General features: G+C 34.7%; 1 protein-coding gene across 4 annotated transcripts in view; it reads right to left on the bottom strand.

Annotated features, from left to right (window-relative positions):
• Window positions 1-21141, bottom strand: part of sdk2b (sidekick cell adhesion molecule 2b) — a 922804-nt gene that overhangs the window by 697755 nt on the left and 203908 nt on the right. The gene's annotated exons all lie outside the window — the stretch shown is intronic.

Here is a 21141-nt window from a genome sequence, read left to right as displayed (position 1 = left end):
TGTACATGTGTAAATGATAAACTGAAGCATAATATGAATAAAATTACAATTTTTTTTTTCAGTTTATTCATATTATTCACATTGTTTGAAAGGATAGTTTGTAAATGCAAACATTTTCATCATGTAATTTTACTTTTTTCATTCAAAAACATAGAGAAAAGTTTGGATTTGATATTATTTATATATTATTATGTTATTATTTGACTGGTTCGGCCCACTTCAGATCACATTTAGCTGAATGTGGCCCCTGAACTAAAATGAGTTTGACACCCCTGATCTACACTGACATTCAGACTATTACTTTAACAGCTAATTTTCTCAAACAAAAAGTTTTTTGTTTTTTTTATGTATTATCTCCATGAAATGAGTAAAAACTAGTATTAGAGTATGATAAAATGCGAGGAAACATCAAATTAGCTGCATTAAAAATGTTTTTATTTCATAGTTTTCACACAGTTTATCACTTTATGGTGATGGGTTTTAAATATATGTATCTTTGCTTCAAAAATTTAACGCATGGTGTCCAGCTGAGTGGACATTTTTGTCACTCGAAACATGAAAAACAGATTCAGAAAAATTCAAAAAATTCAATTGCATTGTTTTGTTCATGCCTAAATAGGAAAAAAAAAACACTCAGGAAAAAAATCTTGATCAAGGTTCTCATAATTCATGCATGAAAGGGTTAAATACTTCATAAAGTTGTTAATATAATGTCACCGAATGTGTTCTGTTAATCATTAATAAAAGGAAAGACATATGTTTGTATGTACCAGAAAACACAGCATCTATTATATTTGCATGAGGTTTTTAGAACTGTGTTTGTGTATATGGCTGTGAAGTGTGTTTAATTAAATTTCACACGCTGCGAAGTGTCAGATTGAGAATTGACCCCCCCCACACACACACACACGCATACGCTCACACAACCGTGTTACTGGTAGTGGGATGTAGATGAGATGTGATTTGAGTGGGTGGGGACAGACACTCTTGATATGTGTATGGCTTGTTTTTAATTGCCAGTCTGGAGTAAATGCAGGAACGCGAGGAGGGCAGTTGTGTGACTTAAGCGTGTGAGCATAATTCGTACAAGCGTTCGCAAACTTGCAAAGAGGCTGTAAATTAGCGTTAAAGCAAACTGAACATTTAAAGCAGGGGTGTCAAACTCATTTTAGTTCAGGGGCCATATTCAGCTAATTTTGATCTGAAGTGGGCCGAACCAGAAAAATAATAACATATTAACGTATAAATAATGACAACTCCAAATTTTTGTCTTTGTTTTAGTATAAAAAAAAAAAAAAACATTAAATAATGAAAATACTTACTTTTATAAACTATCCAAAAAAAAAAAAAAAAAAAAAAAAAAAAAAAACCTGAAAAAATTGATATTTAAATTAAAAAATGTAAGAAAATTTAGTGCAATTTTAACAATATTATTCCTCAACTTACCATTTCTCCGTGTGCATTATGGATCAGATGTACAAAGACACTAAACACTGAGGAACAGGCAGAAAAACTGTTAAAATTGTGCTGAATTTTCTTTAGACATTTCAGGTTGTTCATATTTGTTCAGGTTATTCACATTTTAGTGTTACAGGATAGTTTGTAAATGTAAATATTTGCATAATTTAATGTTATTTTTTGCACTAAAACAAAGAAAAAAAAATTAAGTTGTTAATTCTAGATTTTTTTTGGGTTAATTCAAGATTTTTTTTACTTAATTGAAGATTTTTTTTTTGGCTTAATTGAAGATTTTTTTTACTTAATTGAAGATTTTTTTTTTTTTTTGGCTAAATTCAAGATTTTTTCCTTAATTCAAGCTAATTTTTTTTTTTTTTTGCTTAATTCAATTCAAGACTGTGGAATTTTTGCACTTGGCAAAAACATCCCAGGGGCCGAACTGGACCCTTTGGCGGGCCGCATTTAACCCCCGGGCCACATGTTTGACACTGGGCCGAACCAGAAAAATAATAACATAATAACCTATAAATAATGACAACTCCAAATTTTTGTCTTTATTTTAGTATAAAAAAAAAAAAAAAAACATTAAATAATTAAAATACTTACTTTTATAAACTATCCAAAAAAAAAAACCAAAAAAAACCTGAAAAAAGTTATATTTAAATTAAAAAACGTAAGAAAATTTAGTGCAATTTTAACAATATTATTCCTCAACTTACCATTTCTCCATGTGCATTATGGATCAGATGTACAAAGACACTAAACACTGAGGAACAGGCAGAAAAACTGTTAAAATTGTGCTGAATTTTCTTTAGACATTTCAGGTTGTTCATATTTGTTCAGGTTATTCACATTTTATTGTTACAGGATAGTTTGTAAATGTAAATATTTTCATAATTTAATGTTATTTTTTTGCACTAAAACAAAGAAAAAAAATTAAGTTGTTAATTCTAGATTTTTTTTGGCTTAATTCAAGATTTTTTTTACTTAATTGAAGATTTTTTTTTTTGCTTAATTCAAGATTTTTATGCTAAATTTGAGATTTGTTTTGGCTTAATTCAAGATTTTTTTTACTTAATTGAAGATTTTTTTTTTGTTTGTTTGTTTTTTTTGGCTTAATTCAAGATTTTTTCCTTAATTCAAGCTAATTTTTTTTTTTTTTTTGCTTAATTCAATTCAAGACTGGAATTTTTGCACTTGGCAAAAACATCCCAGGGGCCGAACTGGACCCTTTGGCGGGCCGCATTTGGCCCCCGGGCCGCATGTTTGACACCAATGATTTAAAGTTAAGATTGAGTGACTGCGAGTGGGGGGGGGGGGGGCAACAAAACGAAAAGTGGTGCATTCAAGGGAGAGCAGAAACAGAGTGAGTCACTGTTTTTGACACCTCGGTGCGACTGTACATAGGAGGGTACCCAGATGAAACCATCCAAAACCACCCAGAGTCCAACTGAGACACACAAATCCACACTGGCATGCACAGAGCTGACCCCCCCACCCCCCCCATTCCCAGAGGAGCTGTGACCAAAGGCGTCGGTGCTTCAGACTGTGTGACGGCTGGTGGTATTGTTCTGTCACACTGCAACGCTCTAGGATTCGACAGTGAGAGGCAGCGACCAGGTGGTTCAGGTCTTATGCAACACTCCGAGGTGACACAACAAGTTTTAATACTGTTGAAAATCCAGTGATTGTGTAAATACGACCATTTGTGTATCAGTTCTGTTCAACTAAATACACTGTAAAAAAAAAACCCATAAAAAAACAGTTATATTCCGGCAGAAGGGGAGCCGAAAAAATATTGTAAAATAATGGGAAATAACCTCATAAAAAAAAATAAAATAAAATAATCTCATAAAAATACGGTAATTTTCTATAATTAAAATACAGTTTTTTGCCCTAACTTTACATGAGATTTTGCTTTTTTTTTTTTTTTTTTTGGACTTTTTAATGTTTAATAAAGAATATTTACATGTATTAAAACAATCAAATTACCTGTAAAAATATGTGAGACTAAGTTTTACAATCCACTCATAAAAACTGTATTTTGACAGTTTATCAGTGTTTATACATGTTATACATTCACAAAAATACACTTATTCAACATTTCTGTTGTAATTACACAAGATATTTGTCAATTAATAAACAAGTCTTGTTAAACTTAAAGAACAAATACTTCTTTTACGGTTAATTGTCAGTAATTTTATCTTTTTTTTTTTTTTTTCAGTATTAAACTTTAACAGTTTAATCTCATGAATAGAAAAGAAATATTTGTGAAATTACAACAATAAGTGGTGTCAGGCACAACAAACCCCGCCCCTCGCACGTATTGTAGCTTATTTTGGCATTGATCCAGCTGATGTCATCATGTCTATGCGTGTGCTGATGTCAGCATATCAGTTGCCTCGAAATATGTGCCAAGTTTGAAGTAAATTGAAACAAAATTGATGTTTTTATAGACATTTGAAATTTCACCCATTCTAAGTAAATGGGTGAAAAATAAGATTTAAAAATTCATAAAAAATAAAAACTTTGACCTACTTTTCCCAAAATGTAATCACATCTATTCTGGGTCACTGGCAATCTATAAACCCAATTTGGTATGAATGCAACCAATAGTTTTACTGTTACAGACATGTGAAATTTCACCCATTATAAGTAAATGGGGAAAAAAAAAAAAGAGATTTGAAAAATTCATTAAAAAAAACTTAACTTTGGCCTACCGTTCCTAAAATGTAATCAGTTTTATTCTGGATCACTGGCAATCTATAAACCCAATTTGGTATGAATTCAATCAATACTTTTGCTGCTACAGACATTTGAAATTTTCCCCATTATAAGTAAATGGGAGAAAAAAAGATTTAAAAAATTCAGAAAAAATTGAAACTTTTTCCTATTTTTCCTAAAATGTAATCAGATTTATTCTGGGTCACTGGCAATTTACAAACCCAATTTGGTATAAATTCAACAAATAGTTTTGCTGCTAGAGTGTTAACAAACAAACAAACCGAACCAAAAACAATACCCCTAGAAACTAGAAATAATTAAAAAATAAGACGCTACGAAGGAAAATAGTTGGATGTTTATTTCTATAATCTTATAAAGTTTCATTATGCACATCTACAGTTGTTTTTCATACAAATTTTGTTGTTGTTGTTGTTGCTTTAACACTCTGTTTTAAGCATTTATTGCATATAATAATGATAATTAATGGCCATACATTGAAAGTTACATTCTTCCTGAAAAAAGGTAAGAAAGAATTGGGGGAAAAAAATATATTTTCTGATTCTTTTATTGCAAAAACAACATAAAGAAATCTAGACAGCCTATTATAATGGTGGTCATTAAAGGGTTAATATTTTCATGACACAAGTGGCAGATTTTATGTTGTGCTTTAAACTCCCAGTTATCTTTAGCCTGGAGGCGGGTGAAAAAACAAGCGTAAAATGTGATTGCAGTAAATTTAATATTGATGACGATGATAAACTTTGGACATATTTACTCAATATGTTAGGCTCGAACAGCCCGTCACAGGAGAAATAAACGCAACATCCACAAAGCACCACATTTTTCCCATTTATCGAGTAAATCTGAGACAGCTGTCCTGCACAATGTCGGGTAAATGTTTGTCCCAAAGTAGTCCAAACCAGTCTGTCCCATGGTCTGGTCTTATTCTCAGACAGGCTGTTTCCATACCTGGTAAAGTGCACCCACTGAATGCATTATAATCTCTGCTGTCAATGTTGTTTTGAACACTAAACAGTGACAACTATAATTATCTTTGACACAGTCCTAAACCAGAGGTGTCAAACTCATTTTAGTTCAGGGGCCACATTCAGCCCAATATGATCTGAACTGGGTCAAACCAGTAAAATAATAACAGTGAAAAAAGTAAAATTACTTTATGAAGTTTTCATCGACAAAGCTTCTTTAAAAATCTGAATTACATGAACTACCTGAAATGTCTTAAGAAAAATAAGTGTAATTTTAACAATGCCTCAGTTTATCATTTACACATGTACAGTATAACTTACAGATCACACTGGATTTATATATACACAAAACATTTAATAACAGGCAGAATATTGGTAAAATTACACTTATTTTTCTTAATACATTTCAGGTTGGTCATATTTGTTCAAGTTATTCACATTTTTTATAAAAGGATAGTTTGCAAATGTAAACATTTTGATGTAATTTTACTTTTTTAAAACTGAAACTAAGTTTGTGGTTGTCATTATTTATAGATTACTATGTATATAACCTGAACTAAAATGATTTTAATACCCTCGATTGTTAATTTCTTTAGTGTAGTTTTTGCATTTCACAAATTCAGCCAATGGACCATATTGGACCCTTTGACGGGCCGGTTTTGGCCCACGGGCCGCATGTTTGGAACTTGTTTCCTAAACCAACAAAATATATAAACAAGTGGTGCCAGGCACAACAAACCCCACCCCTTGCATGTATTGTAGCTTATTTTGGCATCGATCCAGCGGATGTCATCATGTCTATGCATGTGCTGATGTCAGCAGATCACTTGCCTCTATATTTGTGGCAAGTTTGAAGTAAATAGAAACAAAATTGATGTTTTTATAGATGTGAAATTTCACCCATTATAAGTAAACGGGAGAAAAAAAAGATGTAAAAAATTCATAAAAAATTTGAGCTTTGACCTACTTTTCTCAAAATGTAACCACATCTATACTGCGTCACTGGCAATCTATAAACCCAATTTAATATGAATTGAACTGATAGTTTTGCTGATATAGACATTTGAAATATTGCCCATTATAAGTAACTGAGAGAAAAAAATATTTTATAAATTCATTAAAAATTTGAACTTTAACCTACTTTTCCCAAAATGTAATCAGATCTATTCTGGGTCACTGGCAATCTATAAACTCAATTTGGTATGAATTCAACCAAGATATTTGCTGCTAAAGACATTTGAAATTTTGCCCATTATAAGAAAATGGGAGAAAAAAAGATTTTTAAAAATCAGAAAAAATTTTAACTTTGACCTATTTTTCCCAAAATGTAATGACATTTATTCTGGGTCACTGGTAATCTATAAACCAAATTTGGTATGAATTCAACCAATAGTTTTGCTGCTAGGACAAACAACAACAAACAACACCCCTTGCCTCCGAAATCTAACGTTACTCAACAATAAATCTGGAAATGGAGGAAAAAAAAAAAAATTTATTTTTAAGTAATTATTTTGCTTCAAAGTCCATATCACAAGCCTTATTTTAGCCACTGGTACAATCAGAGCCTACTTCTGTCGATATAGTTCACTAACCGCCCAGTTAGATTTGCAAATTAATCAGTGCATATAGGACGATTCATTCTATTCTATTCTATTCTATTCTATTCTATTCTATTCTATTCTATTCTATTCTATTCTATTCTATTCTATTCTATTCACCAATGTACTGCACAGCATTAGCAGACTGCATCATTAAAAAACATAAAAGGTATAAATAATAAAACACCTCCAATGTGTATCTTCCTTTTCCAGTATTTGCTCACATTTCAATTGCATTTCCGAAAAACCTTAATATTTACTGAGACACGCAAGACACTCAACAGCAGACATGAAAGTTACACAAACTATTCCACTCATACAAAATGTTTAAAGCTCTAAAAGTTTGAAAAATGAAAAAAAATGTACTTAAATCATTTTTTTTTTTTTTTTTTCGTCCTTGCACGGCCTTTTCCATTTGACTATCTCGCTCATGGCACCATTTTAAATTACCGCAGATCTAGGTAATTTAAATCAGCAGAAAAACTGCAAGCAATTTTCACGGCGGATTCCTTTCCAACCTATTTGTCCAATCTGAAGGCGTTGAACTCGCACACCTCGATAAGTGCAGCTCATTTCTGTACATGACATGACAACGAAGACCTCTGCTAACGCACAAACGTACCCACACACACACACACACACTACATATCCCTTAGAGTCATTTGTCCTCACTTCAACACAACACATGAATACATCTCATTTTATTCTAATTTTAGCACGAAAATTAATGATGACTGTTAGCTGTTATGAATAAATTGCTTTTTTTTTTTTTTTGTCTGTCTGGGGCATCACATGGAATAGCTCATCAGCCAAAGAAGAAAAATAAAAAAAGAAAGAAAAGAAAGAAATAACTTCAGTGTCTACATAAGTTATCTTCTACATAATGAAATAATTAAAAATAGCTTTTAAAAAAATGCTAACTCTGGAGATGAAGTAGGCTTGAAGGCTTTCTTTTTTCCTTCCTGGTGTGGACCATTTTTCTTCTTTAAATTAAAGCTGAAAGCAGCAGGTCTCCTAAGGCAGGCAACTGCAAAACTCCATCAGGAGAAAGGAGCGCTACAGTTATTACCAAACAGACCAGCAGTGGGAATATGCGGCGTAAGCGTCTGCTGAGATGTTCATCATCTCTGCTGGTTAGTGTGTGTTTGTGTGTATGTGTGTGTGTTGTTGTGTATAGTTAAAAGAGAGGTGTAGAGGTGGAGCGTCGTGTTATTACGCACACACCTACGCACAGCAGAGACCCCCCCAAGGCCTCAGAAAACAGATACTGTACCGTAAGTAAATAATCCAGATCCCTTTGTGCGACTGTGTGCGTTTGTGTATTCCTTCATGTATGTCTCTAGTGCCGCTGCCGTGTCTCCAGAGAAGCGTGTGTTTGTGTTCATGCGTGTATCCAGCCACATGTGTAAGGCAAACCGAAAGAAATACAAAGACTGTTTGTGTTCCTGCTGTTTAATGCATATTTGATTGAAGGATTTGGTCTCATCTTCATAATATAACCGGATAAATGGCAAATAAAATGTGTATGGGTACATACAGGGTGGGGAAGCAAAATTTACAATATTTTGAGGCAGGGATTGAAAGACAGTGTATGACCAATTAGTTTATTGAAAGTCATGAGAATTTATTTGCCACAAGAAAATTGACATAATAGAAAATGTTTTTATTCTATATGTCCTCCTTCTTTCTCAATAACTGCCTTCACACACTTCCTGAAACTTGCGCAAGTGTTCCTCAAATATTCGGGTGACAACTTCTCCCATTCTTCTTTAATAGTATCTTCCAGACTTTCTCGTAATAGTCTTGCTCATAGTCATTCTCTTCTTTCCATTATAAACAGTCTTTATGGACACTCCAACTATTTTTGAAATCTCCTTTGGTGTGACGAGTGCATTCAGCAAATCACACACTCTTTGACGTTTGCTTTCCTGATTACTCACATGGGCAAAAGTTTCTGAAAAGGTATGGATAATAGTGTTAGGTATGATTATGACATCAATATATGTTTGGTTTCAAAACAATTGACGTAGTGCCTGCTGAGAAAAAACAACTAAATGTTCATTGTAAATTTTGCTTCCCCACCCTGTATAAAGCAGGGTGTCAAACTCATTTTAGTTCAGGGGCCACATTCAGCTAAATTTGATCTGAAGTGGGTTGAACCAGTAAAATAAAAACATAATAATATACACTGAACAACAATATAAGTGCCCCACTTTTGTTTTTGCTCCCATTTTTCATGAGCTGAACTCAACGATCTAAAACTTTTTCTACGAACACAAAAGGCCTTTTTCTCTCAAATATTGTTCATAAATTTGTCCAAATCTGTGTTAGTGAGCACTTCTCCTTTGTCCTTTGCTGAGATAATCCATCCACCTCACAGGTGTGGCATATCAAGATGCTGATTAGACTGCATGATATTTGCACAGGTGTGCCTTAGGCTGGCCACAATAAAAGGCCACTCTAAAATGTGCAGTTTTACTGTATTGGGTGGTCCAGGGAGGTCAGAAAACCAGTCAGTATTTGGTGTGACCACCATTTTCCTCACGCAGTCTTCTTCATGAATTCTCCGAAACAGCTTTGGAGATGGCTTATGGTAGAGAAATGAACATTCAATTCACAGGCAAAAGCTCTGGTGGACATTCCTGAAGTCAGCATGCCAATTGCATATTCCCTCAAAACTTGTGACATCTGTGGTATTGTGCTGTGTGATAAAACTGCACATTTTAGAGTGGCTTTTTATTGTGGCCAGCCTAAGGCACACCTGTGCAATAATCATGCTGTCTAATCAGCATCTTGATATGCCACACCTGTGAGGTGGATGGACTATCTCAGCAAAGAAGAAGGGTTCACTAACACAAATTTAAACAGATTTGTGAACAATATTTGAGAGAAATAAACCTTGTGTGCATACAGAAAAACTAATGTCTCTAATGAAGTCCAGAAATCAATCATTCCACACAGAAATGATTCATTTTATACATTTCATTCTTGGTTGTATCTTTCTTAAATGACCTGCTGTCTCTTACTTTACATTAGACAAATTGGGGTTGAACTTCACAAAACATGCTTTTAACTTTCAAACCCTAAGCCTAAAATCTGGACTTTTTTTTTTCTTATTTTGACTATGAAAAGGTTAGACAATACACTGTGAGTGAGTCCTGTTGTCCATTTTTTCAGAGTACTTAAAACTTTCAAAATCTAGCAGTTATTTACATTTTACTGCATGTTATAATCCTGCGAAAATGGCTTCATCTCCAGCTTCTAGTACAGGCGTGAGTGAAATTACCATAATGATCAAATAAAGCCTAAGGTTTGAGAAATCGTTGGAATTTTTCCAGTTGTACAAACAGTGAAAGAGTTACATCCATCCAAACTACATTTGCGCAGGGTGTGTCAGTGATGACACGACAGGTTTTAAAGAGTTAAAACATATTTGATTGAAGGATTTGGTCTTATTTCCATAATATAACCAGATAAATGGCAAAAAAAAAAAGTTGCTATTATATGTTTTAGGAAACCACGGGTACATATAAAGAGTTTCCACCTCTCATGTCTCTGAAATGACCTACTATTTCTTGCTTTATGCTCCACAAATTGGGGTTGAACTTGGCAAAATATGCTTTTAACTCTTTAAACCCTTTGCCTAAAATGGTCCGTCTGGACTTTTTTTTTTTTTTTCTTATTTTGACTATGAAAAAGGTTAGAAAATATGCTGTGGTTTAATCCTCTGTGAAGATAATTTTGTGTCTTTATTATGCAAACAAAGGGAAAAAAGGCACACGCAAAAAAAAAATAAAAAAAATCAAGATTTGAAAACAAAAATGAAGGTTTCAAAATTTTTAAGCCTAACAAAATCGATTGTGTTCTCATTTTCTTTCATTTCAAATCTGAAACTTCTGCTTGCAGGCCAAAATGTTTTGTCATTTTAAAAAGTTTGTTTGCAAGTCCAAAGGTTTTGCATCTCTAAATCTTTTGCAGATTAAAAGTTTTGCTTTCAAATTCAAGTGGTACTTACTTTCGGGTCAAAATCATTTGTGAGTAGAAAAGTTTTGCATGACAACCAAATCTTTTGCCCATTTTTACAGAGTACTTAAAACTTTCAAAATCTAGCAGTCATTTACATTTTACTGCATGTCACAATCCTGTAAAAATGGCTTCTTCTCCAGCTTCTAGTACAGGCGTGAGTGAAATTACTGTAATGATCAAATAAAGCCTATAAAGCACAATGTCTAAGGTTTCAGAAATCGTCGGAATTTTTCTGATTGCACAAACAGTGAAAGAGTTACAACCATCCAAACTGCATATGCACAGGGTGTGTCAGCGATGACACAACAGGTTTTAAAGAGTTAAAACATATTTGATAGAAGGATTTGGTCTTATCTCCTTAATATAACCGGATAAATGGCAAATAAAATGTTGCTATTATATGTTTTAGCAAACAACGGGTACATATAAGGTCTTTCAACCTCTCATGTCTTACTGAAATGACCTACTATCTCTTGCTTTACATTACACAAATTGGGGTTGAACTTGGCAAAACATGCTTTTAACCCTTTAAACCATTAACCTTAAATGGTCCGTCTGGACTTTTTTTTTTTTTTTTTAATGATGTGAGTGAGTCCTTGATGAAGATAATTTTGTGTCTTTATTATGCAAGCAAAGGGAAAAAAAAGGCTAACAAAAAATATAGTTTTGAAACCAAAAAATCAAGATTTGAAAACAAAAATGAAGGTTTCAAAATTTTTAAGCTCAACAGAATCGATTGTGTTCTCATTTTCTTTCATTTCAAATCACTTTAAAAGGTTTGTTTTGAAGTTTTTGCCCATTTTGCCCATTTTTTCAAGAGTACTTAAAACTTTCAAAATCTAGCAGTCATTTACATTTTACTGCACGTCATAATCCTGTGAAAAAGGCTTCTTCTCCAGCTTCTAGTATAGGCGTGAGTGAAATTACTGTAATGATCAAATAAAGCCTATAAAGCACAATGTCTAAGGTTTCAGAAATCGTCGGAATTTTTCTGATTGCACAAACAGTGAAAGAGTTACAGCCATCCAAACTGCATATGCACAGGGTGTGTCAGTGATGACACGACAGGTTTTAAAGAGTTAAAACATATTTGATTGAAGGATTTGGTCTTATCTCCAAAATACAACCAAATTTAATGTTTATATTATACATTTTAGCACACCACAGGTACATATCAAGTGTTTCCACCTCTCACGTCTCTGAAATAACCTACTATTTCTTGCTTTATGCTCCACAAATTGGGGATGAACTTGGCAAGACTTGCTTTTAAATGTAACTAGCGCTTTGACCAGTGGGGATCCACAGGTTCTAGATGTGGTAGTTTTTATGCTGCTGTGTACTCGTGCGTGCTGTACCGCATTTGTCCAGCAGTCACTGCCAAAGCATTCTGGGTATAGCAACATGATTGTAATCCAAAATTACTAATATCTCCCAAAATATCGGTCCTATCAACTTGCTGTTTTCACTAGTCTGTTCCTTTACCAAAAACACATACGTATACCAAACTGCAGGAGTCAGCTCTTTCCAGATTTTGTGTGAATCCCAAGACACACATACAATAATACAGATACCCCAGTCTGATGGAGGAAAATACATCCCTTTCCTAAAATCAATTCACACTTTATTGCATTTCAGAAACGCCATCTCAAACCTCCATACTTCTGTTTGTAATTGTTTTTGCAAAGCAGTTTAATTCATTTATCTCCGTGACTGTCTTTCACTTTAATACCTCAGTGATCTTAATCTATTTATCGAGGCATCTTCGGTAATCAAACAGATTTTAGTCACGCAGAACATCTCATTTCTGCCACCAGGGATCTGCCATTTAAAACAATAATCAATGATGGCGTCGACAAGTAAAAAATTGCCGCTTTCTACCTCTTTTATTTTGTTATTTAAGTTGTATTTACTTGTGTTACTTTTCATTGTTAAAATTAGTCAAGAGAAAACAGCATGGAACGGGCTGTGATAGTGAATATGTGTCAATGTACAGCATTACAAAAAGCTTTAATGCTAATTTATTTGCTAATTGTGATACTTGATGCAATTGTATTACAGTCAATATCAGTGAGTAGAGTTTTGTCCATATGTGACGATTTTTATGAATAGGTGTAGGTGCTGGCAACAGTTGGTACATGGTGAGAAGAAAGAAAGAAAGACAGACAGACAGACAGACAGACAGACAGACAGACAGAAAGAAAGAAACCACATAGTATTCATTAACCCTTAGGGGACTGAGCCTATTTTGGCCTTTATATATATATATATATATATATATATATATATATACACTTCTAATTTTGCCTTTGTATGCCACATAAAAAAAAGTTTACCAATGTTTTTCATCTATTTATTTCAGCACACAAATGACCTACTAATTGTTTTTTTGTTTGTTTGTTTGTTTCATTTGTTTATTTGTTGATTTTTTCAAGGTTAACCTACTTTTTTTTTTTTTTAAGCATATTAGGCTAAAAAAATACAAAAAAAATCATCAAAATGATCAAACCTGAATTGGAAAACTATGCTATTTATTACAACAAAACCACAAACATTCTCAGTGAACTATTTTGGAACTTGAAAGGTAACACATAGGTTGCAAATATGAACATATAAAAGTAGAATTAAATATTTGTGTACTATGAAATTAAAACTATATCTAGTTTTAAGTGGTCTATCGATATTAAAGAAAAACTTAGAGAGCTTCAAATCTGTGCTTTCGAGTACAGTTTGTTTATTTTTATTCTGAATATCAACATTTATAAAACCAATTACGAGGAAAAACACTATATAAAAAAATTTTAAAAAACTGATTCGAAAAGGAAAGGAAAGTTCACACTGGTGGTCCAATTTCCGGCTCCGAGTAGTTTTGTCATGTGATCTGATCACATGACCCTGGATGGTTACCATCTGTGAACCGTGGTCTTTTCCTAACCCTAACCAAACTGCTTATACTACCTGATCCTAAAAAAAACCCAACAGGCTCTGATTGTATAAATCCAGTCTGGTGGGTTACAAACATTAAGTCACATGTTTTTGTGTGGAGCAGAAACATACAACGGTAACATCTGTGCTAAAACAAGGCGCCCTCAGTCTCACTGGTGTGGCCCGTTTGAACACACGTAGGTAAGAAAGCAAAATCGTCTGATCAGCATTCACGCCGCGCACACACTCCCATCCACTCTCCTCTCCTCTCTTCCTCCTCCTCCTCCTTTCCACTTTCATATTCCGCTCTCCTCTCTTTAGTTTAATTCAGTTCAATTCAGACCGTTTCAATTCTATTCAATTGTTTTATTCCTGCTCCCTCTCTCTCTCTCTCTCTCTCTCTCTCTCTCCCCTCCCTCTTCTCTTCTTCCTGTTGTTTTGTTCCATTGTCATCTTTCATCCTCTTCTCTCCACTCATCTCTTCTGTTCTACATCTCCTCTGTTCTCTTTAACTCAGTTCTATTCAAGTCTCTTCAATTCAATTCTTTTATTTTATTCTCTGCTCCTATTTTCCCCTTCTATCTCCTATTTTCTACCTCCTCCCTATTCTCGTGTTTCTGTTCTTTCTTTTTTTTTTTTTTCCTCTCTGTCTTCTATCCTTTTCCATCCTCTACAGTCTGATCTCTTTTGTCTTTTGCCACGCATGTAATATTCATGGAAGGCCATTAAAGAAACATACACACTAGGCTAAAACAGACCCCGCTTAGACAAGCATGAAATAAGCAATTCTAAATACACAACAATAATCCCCAGGAAAATCAGCAGGCGCCTCACACATCCGTTTGCTGCTTGCTAAGTGACCATGCCCGCCCACCCCACTACCCACCCACCCCCCATCGCCGGCAAGCCTCTCAGTTTCTCTGCGCCGTAGTGCTAAGTCACGTAAAAGCAGTCAGCAGGAGTTGAGGAAGGCGGCGGGCGAAGCTCCTTAGTTGACTCGCCTTAAATGAAGTGACACTTTCAACTTGGAGGCCCCTGTAAGTGTGAGCGTCTTAATGTCAGACAATGTTGCCGTTCAGACTGTGAAGGGTGCATGGGAGGAGAATCAAAAGACCAGACATCTACTATCATTTAGTCACAGTGAGGAGAAGAGCAATTAGTCGGAGGCGGTTTAAAGGAAAAAGCCAGAGAGAGAGAGAAAGAGAGAGAGAGAGATGGCATATACCACTGAGGGAGACGGAGAGAAAGAATGGAAGACGTTGAGAAGGGAGGGCAACCAGGATACCAGGAGTCAACGAGATATTGTTCCACTCAAGTCCAACAGGCCAAAAACAATCAGAAATGGCAACAAGACAAATGGAAAGGCTGTAAATAAACCAACAGTTTTTGCAGAGGCAGCTTGTCTAAAATGAGAATTCTCCAGTTTTTCCATCTTGAGACCCACCGGAGACATTTAGAGCAGTGTTTTTCAACCTTGGGGGTCGGAAATCCATGTGGGGTCACCTGAAAGTTCTAGTAATTGATAAAAAAAAATGAAAAAATAAATAATAATAATAAGTATATATGGTGAGTTGAGAGAGGCAACCATAATCCATAAAAGACATGACAATCTGTGAAGCTGAAACTGAAGCACTGTGGTACTGTTTAACTTTCGAATGTTCATTGTGGTTGGTTTCAGATGCTGCAACTCTTTCATAATTCATAATTTCAGTTCTTGTTTGTTCAGTATTTATTGTCAGCCTTGTAAATCCAAGCTGGACTGACTGTACATATCCTGACCAAGGAAAATAAAATTCTCACTTTGTACAGTACAATTTGTACACCTGGCTTTTCCACCTCCATCCCAAGGTTACTATCGTTAACGAAAACTAACGAAATAACGAAAACTAGAATTGAAAAAACATTTTCGTTAACTGAAATAAATAAAAACTATAATTAAAAGGAGAAAAAAAAACATAACTAACTGAAACTGTATTGTGTGCTTACAAAACTAATTAAAACATAATTATGGATAAATTCCCTTCGTTTTCGTCTTTGTCAATGTCTGACTGATACAAAATCGATTTATTTTGCTCTAGCAATTTTAGCTAGCGGCACCATACGGTACTTCACGGTCCGTCAGTTCTCATCACTTGTGGTTTACAGTCGTCTTCTGGTCCCCACTCTACCTGGAAACATGGAGACTAAAGTTGGGAGAAAGCAGCAGAGTCCTGTCTGGGATTTATGGGAATATGATGGGGAGGAAGATAAAAGACACGACAAAACTAAAATAATACTAAAACTAAGGATTTAGAAAAAATGAAAACTAATAAAAACTAGCAAACCTGGTCTAAAAACCAGTTAAAACTAACTGAATTAGAGAAAAAAAAGTCAAAACTAAATAAAACTAAACTATGATGAAAAATCCAAAACTATTATAACCTTGCTCCGTCTATAATGATATACATTATATAGACTAAATGTGGTCTAAAATTAATGTTTATTTGTATAGCAAACTATTACATAATCAAAAACAAATACATTTCAGCAAAAATATGTTGAATGTCTGGGGTCGCCAGAAATTTGTGATGTTAAAATGGGGTCACGAGAAAAAAAAAGGTTGGGAACCACTGTATTAGAGTCTCCCACGGACACAGACTTAGAAAACTACATCATGAATTGCTATGTTCCTACATTTTTTACACCTATTTCAAAGTCAAATTTCTTTTGAATAAATGACTCATCTACGTTTGGGGAAAGTCCACAAGTGAAGAACAGAATGTACGAATGTCAGTCACTGCGAGGAAGACATCAGCAATCGCCTCAAATACTGACAAGTTTTCTAGCTAGCAGCACACTACTACACAGCGTAGGTCCATGTAGGGTCAAGACCATGAAGACCTTTCAAACCTAACACACAAACAGAACCTGGACTGTCCCGGAGAAGCACACACTATTAAAGGTTCTATATGTAGGTCTTTCTAAGAAACTGGGTTCATTTTGGTACCTGGCACTTTGCTAGCTTTTTAGACCCAATAATAAAAGATAAATTTAGACATATTTCCCCCCAGGATGTGCCTAATGATGACCACAGATAAATGTAAAAAAGAAAAAAAAATTATACTTGTGCTCTGAGCCATCCCAAAATTAATGAATTTTTACTAAAATATTGGGGCCAAAAATAGGACCCAAATTGGGGCAGGAAAAGCTATCTGGGTGTCAGTGCATTTGATCTGGAAAACATGGCTTGAAATGGTCTTATATACCGCTATAAATAAATAAATACACTGTGTTAAATTTGATGATCCTAGTGGTTTTTCTAACCCAGACGTGGGTTTTTTATGACTTGGCAGTCTCATTCCAGGTTTTGTGTGCAACCCATTGTGTCCACTTGCGTTACATGCAGAATCTGCCCATTTTAACGCATATAAATGGTGAATTATTTTGCAACAGCAGTCATTTTTGTGAAACACTCTGCCTTGCATAATTAGTTCAATTCCCAAAATGTACCTGTGAGAGAATAAAAAGACCATGAAGACCTTTCAAACCCAACACACAAACAGAACCTGGACTGTCCCGGAGAAGCACACACTATTACAGGTTCTATATGTGGGTCTTTCTATGAAACTGGGTTCATTTTGGTACCTGGCACTTTGCCAGCTTTTTAGACCCAATAATAAAAGATAAATTTAGACATATTTACCCCCAGGATGTACCTAATGATGACCTCAGATATATGTAAAAAAGAAAAAAAATATATACTTGTGCTCTGAGCCATCCCAAAATTAATGAATTTTTAATAAAATATTGGGGCCAAAAATAAGACCCAAATCGGGACAGGAAAAGCTATCTAGGTGTCAGTGCATTTGATATGGAAAGCATCACTTGAAATGGTCTTAAATAGCACTATAAATAAAGACACTGTATTAAATTTGACGATCCTAGAGTTTTTTCTAATCCAGACATGTGGGTTTTTCATGAATTGGCAGTGTCATTCCAGGTTTTGTATGTAACCCATCGTGTCCACTTGTGTTACATGCAGAACCTGCCCATTTAAACACGTATAAATCGCGAGTCATTTCTCAACAGCGGTCATTTTTGTGAAACAGTCTGCCTTGCATAATTAGTTTGATTCTCAAAATGTACCTGTGAGAGGATAAAGAGATATTCAAAATAAATAGTAGCGCGTAATTTTCATGATAATCGTGATAATCGATAATCATTGCATGTAGACTCATCTGCACACTCCTGGAATAATGAGTAGTCATAATTTCAAGGGAGCCTGACCTGGTGCAGGACTCTGATGTGTAGTTTATGTAGCAGTCTGTGTTGTTAGCCGCACATTGAACATGCTCTGCTAATCTACAGCTGATACAATATATGCAGCTAACATTACAGATTCCAACATAAACATCACATCATGGTTCAGGCATGTGCACATATTTGAGGGTCCTATATGTACGATTTGTGCATGCTCGAGCCGTGACATTAAGCTGTGTCAGTTGGTGACCCAATAAAAATAGGCGCGCAAATACAACATTTGGGTCCTGACCTTAGCATTAGCATTGGGAGAGGCAGCTATAGCGAAATAAAAACTGAGGCAGCAAAAAAAAAAAAAAAAGGTGAAAATGACAAGAATAGGTGCACTGAAGGACATTCCCGGCCTTAGCAGGTGGTGGTGCAGTGAGGTGTGAGTGATGCCGGGGCCTGGTATGTGGTCCCAGTGGACAGCGACGGGGCAGACAAGGGTCCCGGCCCTGCAGCTAGTATTGTGGCAGCTTGATGTTGTTTTGGCTCCGAAAGCTAAAGTGTCATCCCACTTCACTGACACAACAGCAGTATGACACTATATGTATATATGTATGTGTAGGTGTGTGTGTGTCCGTATGGCCCACTAGCATCACTGGCGGTCGGAGCCTAGGGGAGGCCCTGTCATGCCTGGGAACTCATAATGCCATTGTTAGCATATGGCTGTGTGCTAAGTGAGTTGTTTTTTACCTTATCAAATATTCACAATTACAAACAGAGTGAAACCCTCGCCTTGGTTGGCATTCATGTTTAATTGATGATTCCCTCTTTCTATTCCCGTCTACTCCTCTTACCCCATTCTGTTTGTCTTTCAAGCTCCGCTGCTTTATATTTCAGGCGCTCTATTTGAATTGTTTTAACACTACAATTCCCCAACAAAGTAGAAGAGAAAGTCCTGAAAACTTAATTAATATTATGCATTGAAACTGTTAATTACTCGTGGCTTTCACTTCAGCCACCGTGTCTTCTGTCTCCTCTGTGATCTGCAGGGGTATCGTCAGAGAAAATATCTCGACAAGTGTTACCAGTGTTATGTCACTTGAGACTCGCATATGACAGATGTCTGCAGAGTGTTGGAGGTGTGAGTTTTAGTAAAAAAAAATGGAGAATTCACATCTCAGTTTTGCAAAGTATACAACTGAACACAGACTACAAATGCATCACACTATTAAAGATAACACTATTTTTTCTTTGGACCTTAATAAAAAAATACAAAATAGTGATGAATAACACCATTTATTGCTGTTTATATTGGCTTTATGATATGATAGAAATAATTGATTATTATCAACCAATACTGATCTGCTTCAAAACGGCAATCATATTGATTATTTTATTAATTCCTATTGGGACATTCAGGCCAATTAATCTATCACTAGTTGCTTTTCCATTAACCCTCAAATTGTGCAAATATAACTTGCGCAGAAAAATTTACCTAATGGAAAAATGACAATTTCGCCAAACTCTTGTTTTTGGGCTTGCAAGAGGTGGTTTTTGGTATATCACGCAAATCACGCATCACACTAGCGTTGCAACCGATTAATCGACTAGGTGCTTGAAGCCAATGCAAAAATTCCCGATTCGATTAATCGATTCGAATTGATTGAAGGGCGACATTCTATTGCAGTTTTCCTGGACTGAAGCTTCTTTGTGCATCTCAATAAGCGTCCGTGTGAAACACAACAGTGGAACCAATGTTTAACAGCAGAGAACTGAAGAAAACAAAGTTTTGATTCAGGAGAATTGTGGTTGAATGATTTTTTTTGGATCACTTTGAGTCGATTAATCGGTTTTAGCTCTACATCACACATACTGATTACACTGGGTTACAAAAAAATGTTTTTTGCAAGTTGTCTAGGTTTTTTCAACTGAATTAGGACCATTTTGCACCACTAAATCCAAAAATGACATCTGTTTTTCTCAATCAGGTCAGGTTTTTTTTAGCTAATTTGATTTTTAAAAATTTGATCTTCTCACAAAATTGATTACATTTCCGTGACTTTATCAGTTGTTTTTTTACATAGTTCTCACCCAAAATAGGTTTTAAGAGAAAAAAAATCATTTTCTAACAGGATCTATGTATTATTTATTATTATTCACCGCAGATGTAGCAGAATACGTCAGGCTTATTTTTGCAAGAACTTCTAGTTGAAGCCATTTCATTCACCTGTAATATTAAAAAAAAAAACATTAATCATAAATTGGCAAAAGTAAAATCTTCAGAACTCATTTATTGCAAGAAATATGAAAGAATTTTGTATCATATGATGTGAAAATGCCCATAAATGTAAGCAAAAATGTTAAAAAGCCAATATGTAGCATAGCTCAGAAAGTTGACCTGATTGAGCAAAATTAATGTGATTTTTGGATTCAGCACACCAAAATGATCCTAAATCAGCTCAAAAAACTTAAATAAATTTGTTGTTGACCAGTGTTATTATATCTGAATTGGTATATCACTCAAAACTGCAATGGGAAGAATGGGAAGAATGAGAAGAATAAAAAAAAAAAAAAAAAAAAAGGGATGTTGACGAATGTTACAACAAGCAAAGAAGAAAAGTTTTATAAGAAACATGGCGTGGTATGTGTGGACACACCAGGAAACCGAATAATTTTTTTAAAAAATTTAGTGCGGGATAGAGGGGTAATATATAATAATAATGAATATATCTGTAAATCAACACGATATTTACATTCGTTGCCATGTTTATGGAATGACTTCTCGTGTTATCTCACGATAATAAATAAACAAATCATCTCATTTATGATTTAATAGAAAAACCGACATTACTCACTTCTGTTTTTCCGACATTTAGTAAATATTGCTAGTTTCACACACATGTCCAATGGAAAAGCCACTACTGATCAACCAAAATATCAACACTTGCATTTATTTATTAACCCATAAAGACCCAGTGTTACTTTCGTGGCAGTTCCAAAATATTTAACTTTTCTTAAGTGATTTATCACAATTTATTACGACATAATCCTCTGTATTTTGTATTTTTTCAGTGAACATCAGGTATTTTCCTATATTTAATTCACTGATCATGTAGATGTTCAAAAAAGCTTAGATTAAAGTCGAGGGTTATATCAAAAACAGAAAAAACTGAAGAAAAAGTGACTTTTTCAGCAAAATC

The sequence above is a fragment of the Sphaeramia orbicularis genome, chromosome 19, assembly GCF_902148855.1.
Source record: "Sphaeramia orbicularis chromosome 19, fSphaOr1.1, whole genome shotgun sequence".
Taxonomy (NCBI): domain Eukaryota; kingdom Metazoa; phylum Chordata; class Actinopteri; order Kurtiformes; family Apogonidae; genus Sphaeramia; species Sphaeramia orbicularis.
This window is presented reverse-complemented; position numbering and strand designations above follow the sequence as displayed.